General features: G+C 32.3%; 1 protein-coding gene across 5 annotated transcripts in view; it reads left to right on the forward strand.

Annotated features, from left to right (window-relative positions):
• The window catches only part of LOC132905180 (protein alan shepard), a 42,586-nt gene that overhangs the window by 1,591 nt on the left and 27,290 nt on the right, over positions 1-13,705 (forward strand). The gene's annotated exons all lie outside the window — the stretch shown is intronic.

Consider the following 13,705-nt stretch of genomic DNA (forward strand, 5'->3'; position numbering starts at 1 on the left):
TTTACTTGGGTATTTAGTTATATTCGAAATCAATTCATATCGGTCGGTTTTCCGCATCGAACCCTCCATGCTTCGCGTTCGTGTCGGTGTACGTGCATATTTACTTGTGTGTACATGCTCTTGGAAAACGTAGCATTACCATGGGGACGGCCGATGGCCACGAACCTTGCGGAACCGGCGTAGTTTGACAGTTTGCCGCGGGGCGTCTGCTGCCCCACCCAGTCTCCTCTTTCTCTCCCCCACTCAAATTCTCTCGGCCGTCTTCGCGTATTGCTTCTTTTCTTCCTTCCTTCCTTTTTTCTCTCCCTCGATAGAGTCTATCGTGCTTTGTAACCGAGGAGAGTTCGTCTGAAATAGTTTAGAATACGTTCATTTTGGTTGTCTTTTTTTGCTTTCAATTATTGATGGGGTGTGGGTTTTTATGCAAATTCATATTTTTGAGAGCATAATGAAGAAAATAGGAACTAGATAGAAAACAGTTTTACTAGCTATATAATAGTAATTGTTATAACTTTAGTGTTATAAAAAGCACTATATGTATACTTTATATACTTTTACATATTATGTGCATTTTCTCCAATTTTGCGCTTTCAAATTTCCTATAAATGCATGAAAATCCACAATATCATTATTATTTAGTAGGTTGTGGATATTATACAAATTAAACACTATGAAAGAAAGAGAACCTAAGCAGAAATGTGTTTTGTCTATCAAAACCGGTACTCCATTTTGGATATTTTATACATTTTTGTATTGCGTACGCATTCTGCGTATTTTTGCATCGTTAAATTTTCCATAAATGCATAAAAATCCGCAGTTTCTGTCGATATTATTTAAATAAATTACGAATGATCAACTTAATGGATCGAATTGACGATTGTCACGAGTAGGTACATACTAGTTGCCGGTAATACGTTAATGGCGTTCATTGGAATAAATATATATTTCTATTATATGATTTTGTTGTTACAGTTTTTATTAATCTATTACTTTTATACTATTCTTTATAGTAGTTGTAACACTTAGAATAGTTTGAGTTGATCCTGAAAAATCAAGAGTAAAGTGTTTCAAACCACATGGTCTCAGTAACATATCTATTACATTATAGTCATGAATATCATTACTGTTAACTCATTGAGTACAATCTCCTCTGAAATGTAATCGGATAAATGTATTTAAAATAGTATTCCTATTATTTTTTCTTATGAATTGAAAGCATGTGAAAATATACATTTCTCGTTGGTCAAGATATTGTAAGATTTTTAATAGAACTACCATTTATGATTTTCATGATTTGTCTTTACAGAAATGTCAAAATAAATATTTTGGTATTTGGATAGCGTATGTGACGGGTTCTTATTCTTATGTATACGGTCCTGGCATTCTGCGCAGGCTCTTGTCGTCTCTTCCTGCTCTGTGTCTACTTTCAATTGCTCCGATTTTCGTGAAATTTTACATTTTTTATTATACTTAAAATACTTATTTTTCTGCTCATAAATGTACGATAAATTCAATATAAAGTTAGAAATAATACATTGAATATACCAATTGCGATAGAAAGTGATAATTCTAGATAAGTAAACATCATTGAATGTTTTTTTTCTCGTTTAATTTATTGCTTAATAAAACTAATAGAAACGAGTAAGAATTCCATTTAAGGGAATTCTCGTATTTTTCATAATTTTGTTTTTTGATTAGTATTTTTATTGCTCTTCCTATGATCAACATTTTTATGAATAATAGTTATGAATTTGGATGGAATATGAGATAAATAACTATTTTTTGTTTGTTATGTTATTTCTGAAATATTTTCGTTAATATTTAAAGAGATTTCAATTGCTTACTAATATAATATTTAGTTGCTTGTGAAAGCGACGTGGAGCCACTATCCGGAAGCATTCTTAATCTGCACATTGAAATTCGACCTAACGCTTGTCAGTGTAGCCAACCTTGTATGCTTTTAGTGACACAACAATAACATTTTCACATAGTTTTTAAACACGTAATTTATGATCGAAATTATTTTTGTTTTATAATATGATAACTGAATTTTAGTAAGAAGTTGAAAATTGATATATTGATATTTGTCAATTTTTCTTTAAAGTTTATATAATAATAAAAGTGTTAAGTGTAATTATAGAATGTCATTTTATGATCAACATTATCGACAATTAATGTTTCACGTTGTTTCGAAGTTTACTGATTACTAATGTAGCCAATGTAAAGGTTATCGCATGGTAAATGTGTTTAAACGGATTGGTGTGCAAACAGCTGTTCTTTTCAGTGTTACCAACGGAAAATTGATACTTGAATATCATACTGATACAAACTAAAGTAACGTAGGTATCGATATCCAGTTATTTTAACTTTCTTTTTTACTAAACAATCGTGTAAAATCCATGAATCTTCAAATATTAAGAAACAAAAAAGATTTTATTAATTTCAAATTCATATAGAACAGAGATTGAAGCATATTGAGAGTATATTAAGTCAAAATCAATAAATTTGCAGAGGTCAGTTGAACGCAACCATGATTTGTTATTCACGTACTTTGAACTTCACAATCTGAAGTGAAGTGTTTAATTAATACATCAAATATTTTATCAAGATTACAAACGCCTATCTGTAACATATTTATACTCAACAGTTCGTGCATTGTTTGGTGCATTTTCATGATCGTTTCTTTCTTTATCTTAATTGATATATCTGTAGAAAATTTATCAGTAGCAAGAACACATCATTCATTAAATTTATGACTCTTATCAGATACAAATCGTTTTCAAACTCGCGGTATCTAAACTTAGATTTTTCCATTAAATTATTAAATTTTTAAATCTACAGCCTATATTTAAATTTAGATCGTCTCATAGTTAATATTGTTTTTGACTTTATATTTCTTCACTAAGCAATGTATTAAAATAAAACACTTCAGAAGCTTCATATGATATTATTAATGACCCACACGCATAAATTACCGTGACCAAATACAAAATTGTCATTTAGCACGAGCTAAGCGTGAAATTTATGGAATAAGTTCGCATACTTTTATCTTACCGGTTTTTATGAATGTAAAAGTTGCACATTGTACATGTTTCACAAGCAATTCAGACATCTTTACGTTTAATTTCTTTTAATTACATGCAAAATTATTGATGTACATAGCAGAGGATTTTTTCGTATAAATAAATTCCTTCCCAGATATGTAGATTTTTTATCCAATTATTTATCATCTAATAGTCATTTAAACAAAGTGAAAGGAAATATGATTTACTTACATAGGTTAAGTTTTTTAATACTTCATACAAAGATGAGACTATTTGCAAACAAATGTAAAATATATCTGATTCTTCTATTTGTTAAAAAATTTCCTAAAAAATGTTACTTTGTGGTGAAGAGGAATATAAGTATTATGTTAAATTATAAAGCTAATACTGAAAGTAATTTAAATGATACAATGTTATTAGTAACAAAATGTAAGACTTAATGTTATCTGGATTTTCTAGAATAAAAAGAAGCAGCATTGCTGAATTATTTCTGTGGGAAATAGTTCATCCATAGATTTGTATATATGTATGTATAGATAGATCCTGAGAAACTACATAAAGAACTATGTACATAATAATCAAACAATTCATTGAAGATAATGCCTTTATAGTATGTCAAATAACATTGATTCATTCAAAATAAATAAATAAATAAATATATATATATATATATATATACTAGTATAACAATGCTCCAAATTTATATTTGAAATCATTAATCCAAAAAATTGGGAGTCATATTTATGAAGTAGAATAAAAGAATTATGTTGATACTAAAACCTTCAAAGTTAATAATTGAAAAGGTTAAGTTTATCTCGTCAGATTTCTTATTTGTATGATTTATTTTACAAATTCCTAAGTTGTTTTTATAAAAGACAGTTCAAGCTAATCATGAATTCTTCAAGCTTAATGATCTAGAAAGATATTCAATTTCGCTATCAGATTCTCTGCTTGAAATCAAAGCAACTTTCGTTTGGCATCAATTGCTCGTGGGCCTCGATTGATCTCTTATTCATTGAGAAACTGCTTGAACAAAATTTACCTAAATGTACGCAGTCTTGTGGAACGAAAGCCAATGTTAGCCATCGAATTGTTCCATTTATATACGTAGAATTGACGATCTCTTACGCTGATTAGACTGGAATTAACGAATCATTTTGCAATATTAATGTGATTGGAGGTGTAAAATTATTCGATTGTTGTTTATTAATCAACGATTGTAAGGAAATATTCAATTTTGCATTTTCGTTTATATTTAAACGAAATTTATTTATATTTTAAAAGCTTCTCAGACAGAATGCAATCGTTTCTTTATATTTCTATCCCTATCCTTTTATATTTCTAGTTCTATAGCTGGATTTTTCCTAAATTTCGTATTTCTATATTTTCGTTATTATTATTTTTACAAGTCAATATATAGCAGACTAAAATTATGTAGGTTCACGGATTACGTATACGTAACACAGATTTTGTATATACATATATTATACATAAGATGTATGCGGTTTTTAAAAATCGGTAATTTCTGGTATATGTTTATAATACATTTCCATAAAATAAAATTTCAATATAAAAGGTATCATGTTACATGTTAGAAAAACAAAACGAATAAGAAACTAAAGCGTTGAACAAAAAGTGCGAATGACCTTTATATACGAGTCTTTACTTATACCTTTCTTACGTGTAACAATTTCTCCGTTGATCATAAAGTACTAATAATAGATGAAAATTGTCCAGTACGAATGAATATTGAACGCTACCGATCACTATAGCGTCATGTTTCATGATTGTCTTTGACTATGATTTAACGTGCATTCGCATACATTATTATCTTACAACAATTGAAAATTATAGTATATAATTATGTATTCTCGAATTTTATGATTTTCCTAATATTTCTTTTTCATTACATAACATTTCTTATTTTTTTATATGCAAAGGAATAGAAAAGTTCACTGCGTTCAGTTAAGCTTGCGAACGGTACTCGATGCTTCACCAAGTGCGTTTAGTCGATTGACGTTGAGAATTCATAACGATAATTGAACCGATTTGTTTCAATCGCGATTACATAGGCGAGTCATTCTCGTCGCGAGCCACGACCACTTCTGGCGATCGTGATGATTGATTGTTTCCATCGATCTGCGTGTCTCTGATGATTTCAGGAGTATCGTTGGCTCTGGTGTATCATTTTCGTCCATAGACGTATCTAAGAAGTATAGACCGCGAAGTTGAGAAAATGGGCCTCTTTGAAACAGAGACTTCCTTTCCTTTTTTATCTGTTATAAAAAATATCTGCTACAAAAAGGAAGAGAGATTACGATAATAATATTTATTTTCTATCTTCATAATGCACGAATGGTCTATATTTCTTACGTCTATATTTTTCATGTTTTTAGTCACATAATCGTTTGTATTACGCGCGGTTACGCGAAATCGAGAAAACCCGAACTCGACGAATCGGCAAAGCTCGGGCGAGATCGACTACCCGAAAGCGTTCCATCATACGATACATAGATTTCCCAGAAAATAAACACTCAAAGATAAAAATCTTAAATTATATTACGAAACATATAGTTTATCGATATTCTCTTACTTGCCATTCCTACAGTCTGGATATTTTCATCTTATTATTATTGAAATCCTATGAATTAATTCGAAATCATCGAAATCGATTGGAAGACTAGCAATCAATGGTAATAAAAGTTTCCATAACAAATCATAATTTACCAGATCAGAAAAGACGTTAACTAAGAAGTAAAATCGAGAAAAAAGGAGGAGTAGGAGAAAGCAACTGGATTGAAGTAATAGAATAAATACGTCTTCAGAACGATGAGATTCCATTTAGCGAAAACAAAACAAACGTTTGTCCACCTTTTTCCAGCTCGTAAACGAAAGACAAAGGCGAAGGTGTAGCCTGGTTATGCCCAAAAACCAAGTATTTTAGTCGACTGAAAGCTGAAAAAGAGGTGACAGAAATTCGCGTTTTGTGGAACGTTTGAAAAGAAAATACCGCCACGAAACGAAAGTTTTTCACTGTTAGGAGAGTTTCGCGTCGAAAAGCGGCTGGTGGGTGGATAAAAATTACAAGCGACGGGAATATAAAAACGAACCGACGTGCAAAGGAAAGAAAGAGAGAGAGCGATAGAGAGGAGTGGGGGAAGAGCGCGAAGGCGAAGAGAGAAAGGGCCAGGTAGGGTGAAGAGAATAGACGCAGCAAGGATATCGATTATTTGTGGTTGCAGCGGCTGCAAGGCTCCGCTCCCTTCGCTGAAGCGCGAGGACGAACATCCGGAAATCTCGACGATGTGATACACTGAACCGAGATTAATCTCATTTTTGCCTTCCGGTTTTGAAATACTTCACAATCGAGTTATATGAACAAGGGTCTCCATGAACGGAGGGAAGAGGAATGTTGCTAGGGAAACGATACCGGTCTATGCCTATCAGAACCCCTTTCTTCTTTTTGTATTTTTATTTATTTATTTAGATTCTTCAAAGACGAATTCACTAACTATTTAATACTCATATTCATTCTGAATGAGTTTATTCCTTGATTATATAATATATTTCCTACTTTAAGGTTATGTATCGTTATATCTTATGCTTTTAATACAAGAGTTTAACGTAAGCATAGGAAGTGAATTCTTCCCATAAATGCAAGAACATAATTTTTAATTACTATGAGAATATTAAAATAGTTATTTTAAAACATATCTCAAAAGGAATCCTATTTCTGGTCATATATATATTCAAATCCAAATAATAATCTCAAGATAGTGAAAGTCATATCACTAAACTTAAGAATAGTGTCAAACTTAGAGCTCGTTATTATTAACATCCCAACTTCTCCACGCTCAAAAGTCATACTTTTGTCGAATTAGCAGAAAAAAGGTTGGCCAGAATTCGGTTGAAAGAAGAAATGTTCAGCGACGTCGTTGCCCGGCATCTTTGTCGGCTTGGTGGCCATGATTCCTTTTACCATTTGTCTCAATTTGCCTTCTGTTCCTTAGGGGCAGGCCAATTTCGTGATTACGTAATTACGGTGATTCCTGCGTCGGTCATAACTGACCAAGCTATACGGTTAATCGTCCGGGAACGCGTTACGCGGTCGCACAGCCACACGGTATAAAGATTGGAGGAGTCGCTAGCGTAAAATCGAAGGGCCTTGATTCGTCGATAGTGAAAGAGAAGAGCCGTCCTTTTTCCTTCGTTGAATCGAAGAATTCTCTTCTCGTCATGACGCTACGTAGTGATTGTATCTCCATCGAAAGACACCCTCGGGCGGTTTCGCTGCTTGGGAAACCTGCAACTAGCCATTTTTATGCTAAATAATTTGATTGCCTTTATCGCTCGCGCCTCTTAATGCCACCGATACCGCGTACATCTGACATTTTCTCCAGGATTCTCGCGCATACATACTTCAACGAGTATATCCTCTTTCATCTTTTCTACGAAGATTTTAGATTTACTGGCGACCATTTTTCAGGGAGGTCTTCTAAGAAATTTCTATACGATGATTAATAAGTAAACTGTGGGTGTTCATGCCATTTCATATTTTTCTGAATGTATTACAACTAAATAAATGGAACTTCGATAGAGATTCCATCTATTCATTAAATGTTGTCCGTAACGCTTTACCTTGAGTGTTTTATGCCTTTTTTCATGTTATATGTATCCTGTTTATATCACACATTCATAGTGTGGTAATACGAGAAATACAGTGGCGAACATTCAAATAGGGAAATAGTAGGGTAATGCTTACTCGTAAATTCATGTAATTGTATTATGAAAAGATTTATCTCTATAAATAAATTTATAGATATGGAAGCATAAGCTTTCAAATGTACATTTAACGTAATTAAATTGAGTATTAACGTTTGTGGGAATTTACGTTGAGAATAGATTGAAGATTCTTTGATTGGCCTCTTGCCAAACTTCCTGGCTATTGTTATTATTTGATTAAATTTATGAAACTAAAGAATACCGTCTTTAATAGAATGAACGTGTATACTTGTAAAATTATGATTCTGACCAGCTTGTAGCTCATTGACTATAATTCAATATTCTTCCCTTAGTATATTCTCATAGAACTTAATTTTTATGAACAATTCAAAACCATTATGATGTATACTTTTAACCAACAAACGAAGGATACAAGCGAAGTGGATACTTTCTGTATACTTACTTAATTCTCATATTACATTTAGATTGATGATCTTCGTATTTTCAACTTTACTGAATTTAAATACCTTGACATATATTTAACTTTACATGGTTTATAATATGTAAATAGATTCTTCGCTACATACAAAGAACAGAATTTTGATGTATAGAATGTATAGGATATTACACATATTCTTACTGGGAGTTTAATTTAAATATAGGTAATCGTAGTTCTTTTTTTTAATAATAAAAATATTTATATACGTAAATATGTAAAATCGATCTAGAAACAAATGGAACAGATAAGATAGAAAGTAGGAAATAGAAAAATAATAGACAAATAACAAAGAATTCTAAGGTTATTATCTGAAAAGATATACAAAAGATGAAGAAGAAGAGAAGCAAGCAAAGGCACATTCATCTCGTCGGAAATGAGTCACTTTGAAAATGATCTCTGCGGCTGTTTACATTAATGATGTGTCATTCTAATCTGTTCTTTGTATGCTTCACTTTGCTTCGGGCAAACTTATCGCATTCTACATATTATTATTCTCTTGGTTTTCATCCATGCAAATATCCCCGCGGTATTGGGATACTCTAGACATAAGAATTTTCTTAGAAACGTCATTTAAATTTAGAGTTGCAGAGTGAACTACATATTTAGATGAAATATCTTACATACTACATATTTAGATAATGTAACCTTAATTAAGTCGTTTCTCAATTAGCAGCACCTTTAAATACACAGAGCCAAAAATTAGCAAGTAATGAAATTGGTTTCAATTAGCTAATTTAATTATTATACATCATAAATATTATTATTATTGTTCTTGTTGTTGTTTTTATTATACATATGTTCTTCTTAAATGAAATTTTATACTATTTAAAAATTACAAATCTTTCTCAGTCGAAAGTCGAAAAGTAGCTCTTAATGAATATTTATCGAACAAACAATTTAAACTATTATTAGAAATCAAGGAGATAATCTCTTGTAAACGTTGACGCAGAGAAAGAGAAAGCTGTACGATAAAAATTGGGAAAACCTGAGACAGTTCTTTTTCTTGTTTCTTGATCGATAAATAGGGTGATGATAACGAAAAGGAAAGTTGGAGGTAACGAGTGTAACGATCAACGACTGAATCACCGACTGAATCACCGACCTGACAAGGCAGCGGATGCGTGCAAAAGTTCATTTGTTGACATACCACACGCATCTGATGGCTATACAGACCGTTAGACAAAAGTGGCCGACACTGAACGGAAAGTACACCCACGTGAATACGGTGTATCCGTGTAATAATCTTTGTCATTGTCTACTTATGCGCGGCTTTCTCGTGGCCGACGCGCACGGTCACCGAGAAAAAATTTCCTAGACAGGCAACGGTACCCGATGTCTGCGCGGAGTCAAGGTCGTACGATGTCCAGCGTTTCTTGCAAAATTCCTTGCTTGAAAAGCCTTGACTCTCTGAGCGTTTCTATTACCTAGATATATAACTGTAATAGCGTGTAACTTAGTAGTTTTTACAACAACAAATAGAAATTCTTATATATCGAAAGCAATTTTGGGAAATGTTAGTAGAAAAGAAACAAAAGTATAGATAAAAAAGTTTTAAGTAGTTTTAAAAGGAACAGTAATAGTACAAATAGAGCTGAAGTTACGGACTTAGTATAACAATAGTTTTATTTGTTTTGGTCTGTTAAATTTGTTATACGTAGTTCACCAAACTTAGACCTTTGAAGGATAAGATATTTTAGCAAACGATATAAATATTTGGACAGATAAAAAGCAATTGTTTGAAGCGGTACAAAGTTGTTTTATAGTTTTTTTTCCGACTTGGAATCGAGTAGTACTTTTACGTGTTTGTTACATATGTACAATTCAATCTAAAGTAGATACTTGTTTAAAATCCAATTTTAAGCAAGAATTAGGAAAGCGTTCCTAATATTCAGAGATAAGAAATTGGAACTTACGTAGAAGGAAATTTGTTATCTTCTATTGAAATGGAAAAAGATTTACAAATAATTTTGAGTAACAAAATAGTTTTCTTTAAAACATATCGATATTAAGAATAGTACTAGTTTCCATTTATTACTCGCTAAAATTCCAAGCTCTATCTCATGACCTAGCTTGCCAGTTCAAGGTCATTAGCCTTGAATTGAATGTAATGTCAAGGTTCCTCATGCGCTGAATACTTTCATTAACTATCTCGTCGGACTCACGAACAAAAAAGATACCATTAAGACTACCATCCTCATATTCTACTTTCCAGGTATCACAATATATACATACAATACCTTCGCATCTTTCTCATGTAATATCTTTGCAAATCTCACCACTAAGCTGCTAAAATCCACGATCTCTTAAGTTCCCTACGTCTTCACGACCCCATTGAAAATCGTCTTTGTGACCGGTCTGTAGAAGCTTGGGCACGTTCTGGTCTTGTTCAGTATAGAGATAATTCATCATCTGGTTGGAGAGCAAGTTCAAGGAGACCTATAACGGGTTCGCCTAGCTCAAGGGAGAAAGAAAAAGACAGAGACATAGAGTTGAAGAAGGAAAAAATGAATTATAAAAAGAGAAAGAATAATATCAAGATGATTGGATTTCTATGGGTAAAGAGAGAGTCTCGCGTGAGCTCGACATACCGCGAACGTAGAACGCTCTGACGCATATCTTTCGCGGACGATCTCATTGTTTCATGAGGTAAGGACACGGAAGCACGCGATCTCTGGCTAATAATACTTGCCGTCGGCCTAAACTCGGTTAAAGGGCGTCAGACTCAGGATGATCAGGTAGCTGGCCAACCAAGTCCTGTCTTTATTTTCTTCTCCCTCTTTTTATTCTTTCTACGTTCATTTTTTCCAGTCTGTTACACATCGTCCTTTTGTCTGTTGTTTCATTCTAACGCATTTCTTCCGACTTTTAGAGAGTATGAAATTTTCATTGGAGAAAGGGAAATATTTTCTTTGACTGATTTCTTGAGCAAGTTGAATTAAAAGAGGATTAGAGTTCCAAGAGATTGATACAATCATCTTCTTTTTTCTTTCTACCTTTGATATATCGTACTTATTAATTGATTTCTCGGAATCGTGATTGCTTGTACAACTTAACTTAAAATAAGATAGAAAATTTATTAAATATCTGTACATTTAGAAAAAAAATATCAAATAAGTTCTAAGGCTTGAGAAGTTCGATTCTCTTTACGAATACAACCCTTGGGTATGTCCAATAAGTTATAGTTCACATTTAACCTTACGATAAATAATTTAATCGTGATAATAAAACCACACTATTCGATATGAAACCATAGAATCGCGATCATGATGCTTGCCTCTCAAATGGCTAAAGTGTTATGCGTCTCACGTTTGCCATACGTGTCGTATGTGTACTAGACAGAGAAAGGGAAGAGAAGGCACGCAAAATGTCTTCTCTCTGGTGCGTGCACCTGCACAGATCGGCCGATGGATCGCTAGACTCGAGCCATAGATGTATGTACCGTGAAAAAGCGACACGAGAATCGTTCTTCCTTTTGCAGCCTCAACGACCGAGTTGGCCAGATGGAATCATCTATCGATAATTTTTTTTTCGTAGAAAGATAGGTTTCCGCGAATCGAACTAGGTTTAATTTCATCGATGAGAGGATCTCTTTTAGATAGTCCTTTTTTCGAGTACTCTTGAAAAAGAAGGATGCAGGATACGATATTGTTTTCTTTCTTTCTCTGTCGATATATTCTTGTCAGCGATTGTAGATCGCAATGCTTTTGTAGGTGATCTAAATATCTAAAACAGGAAATTGGAGAAGTTATCTGTAGTTAAACTTAAATGTATCTATCTAGTTATATAGCATGGAATCTGTATGCCTAAGTTTTTTATTTATTCAAAATTAATATTGCAGATATTTTTAATTCGTTTCTTTGGAAAGAAACTTCTTTGAGTTAATTAATAATAAATAAACCGATCATATGATAAAATGTGAAACTTCTTTTTTAGAGTTCTATATTTTAAAATAGTGATCTATAATATTTTACCATTCTCTTTAAAGCAGAGGTTGAATTTTGCTAATAACTATCCTCCATTTCACATTTTTCCCAAATTTTCTCTTGAAAGTTAATCGTCCATTATGCGTACCGTTATCGATATCGTCAAATTGTATTTTACTCAGAATCATTATAAAATTAGCATAGAACACGTCACACGTTTGAAAGTGCGAAAGGTTGTTGATTGTTCGTACCTGAGTGGCAAATATAGAAATTGACAGCTAATGAATATCAAAGAGATTTCGTAACGAAAGGTGGATTCCAATGCGAGAAATTCATCAACTTTCGTCAAATGTAACTCGGTTGCATATTTGAAGTGTAATTCGCTGATCAAACACAAGGAAAGATCCATGTCCTGGTGCCGTGTATGTAGGTCAGCTTGACGATATTGATGACGAACCATTAACTGACCATCTGCTTCGGAAGATGTTAAATAAAACCGGATTTTGTCGTCTTTTCTATGCCGATAAATGGTTTCCCTATAATCTACCTTTATAAACAAAAAAGTTCATCGTTTAACTTTTATTAGCTTAATTTTTCTTGTTTAGATTCTTATTAATAATCTGATTTTTTTTTTTTTTTGTTGAATTAAAAATGCATTATACTTAGCGTATAACTTATATAACACTTTTCCTTCTCTATGAACTGTAACTGTATCTGCTATTTTATTTAATTTTCATTGGTCATATCTTTTATTTCCAAGTATTTTATTCTAGGAATGCCAACCAATGATCCACTAATTCTCAACAGTATCCTTTTGGCGGCAATTAATTTGTTACGGTTTTTTATTTGTTTTATGAAAGTACTAGAGCTGACTATGACGTTCTGCAATGTATATTAATGCATTTTGTACTATGTAATGTATTTTTGCATATAACTTATGCTATAATAATCTATAATATAGTAGCTTATAGTAAAAACTTATACGCCTCTGTATTAAAATTTAATTTAACAAGATATACGTTATTGGTTAAACGTGAAGATATAGCCAGATTATGGACAGATATTGGAAGCTTATTCAGCTTATTCAGCTTTCCGCATTTTTATTTTCATAAAATGTTGAAAGCAATTTGTATCACAAAGGGCTTTGATCTTCTCTAATTAAGTTCTAAAGGATTTTAATAAGACTTACCTATATTGAACAGCAAAGAGAAAAATGCTGACTTTTTCTCAAATGATTTCACTCTTAAAGGATGCTATTCTTATACGCTAATTAATATCTTCAAAAGAAAACTAATTATAAAGTTTCCCCAATAATCATAAATCAGACAGGGAACAAAAGGTATTTACAAACTATAATATATCTAATTAGATTAATATCTTATGCCTTACGTGTCTTCTATCTCTGTGTCATTATGTTCTACTATTGCATCATTCTATTGCCATCTATTAATTTATATATAGAAATTATTAGTTCTTATTTCTTCCACCAGATCAAAGATGCTGCCCACAACAATAAT

The sequence above is a fragment of the Bombus pascuorum genome, chromosome 3, assembly GCF_905332965.1.
Source record: "Bombus pascuorum chromosome 3, iyBomPasc1.1, whole genome shotgun sequence".
NCBI lineage: Eukaryota > Metazoa > Arthropoda > Insecta > Hymenoptera > Apidae > Bombus > Bombus pascuorum.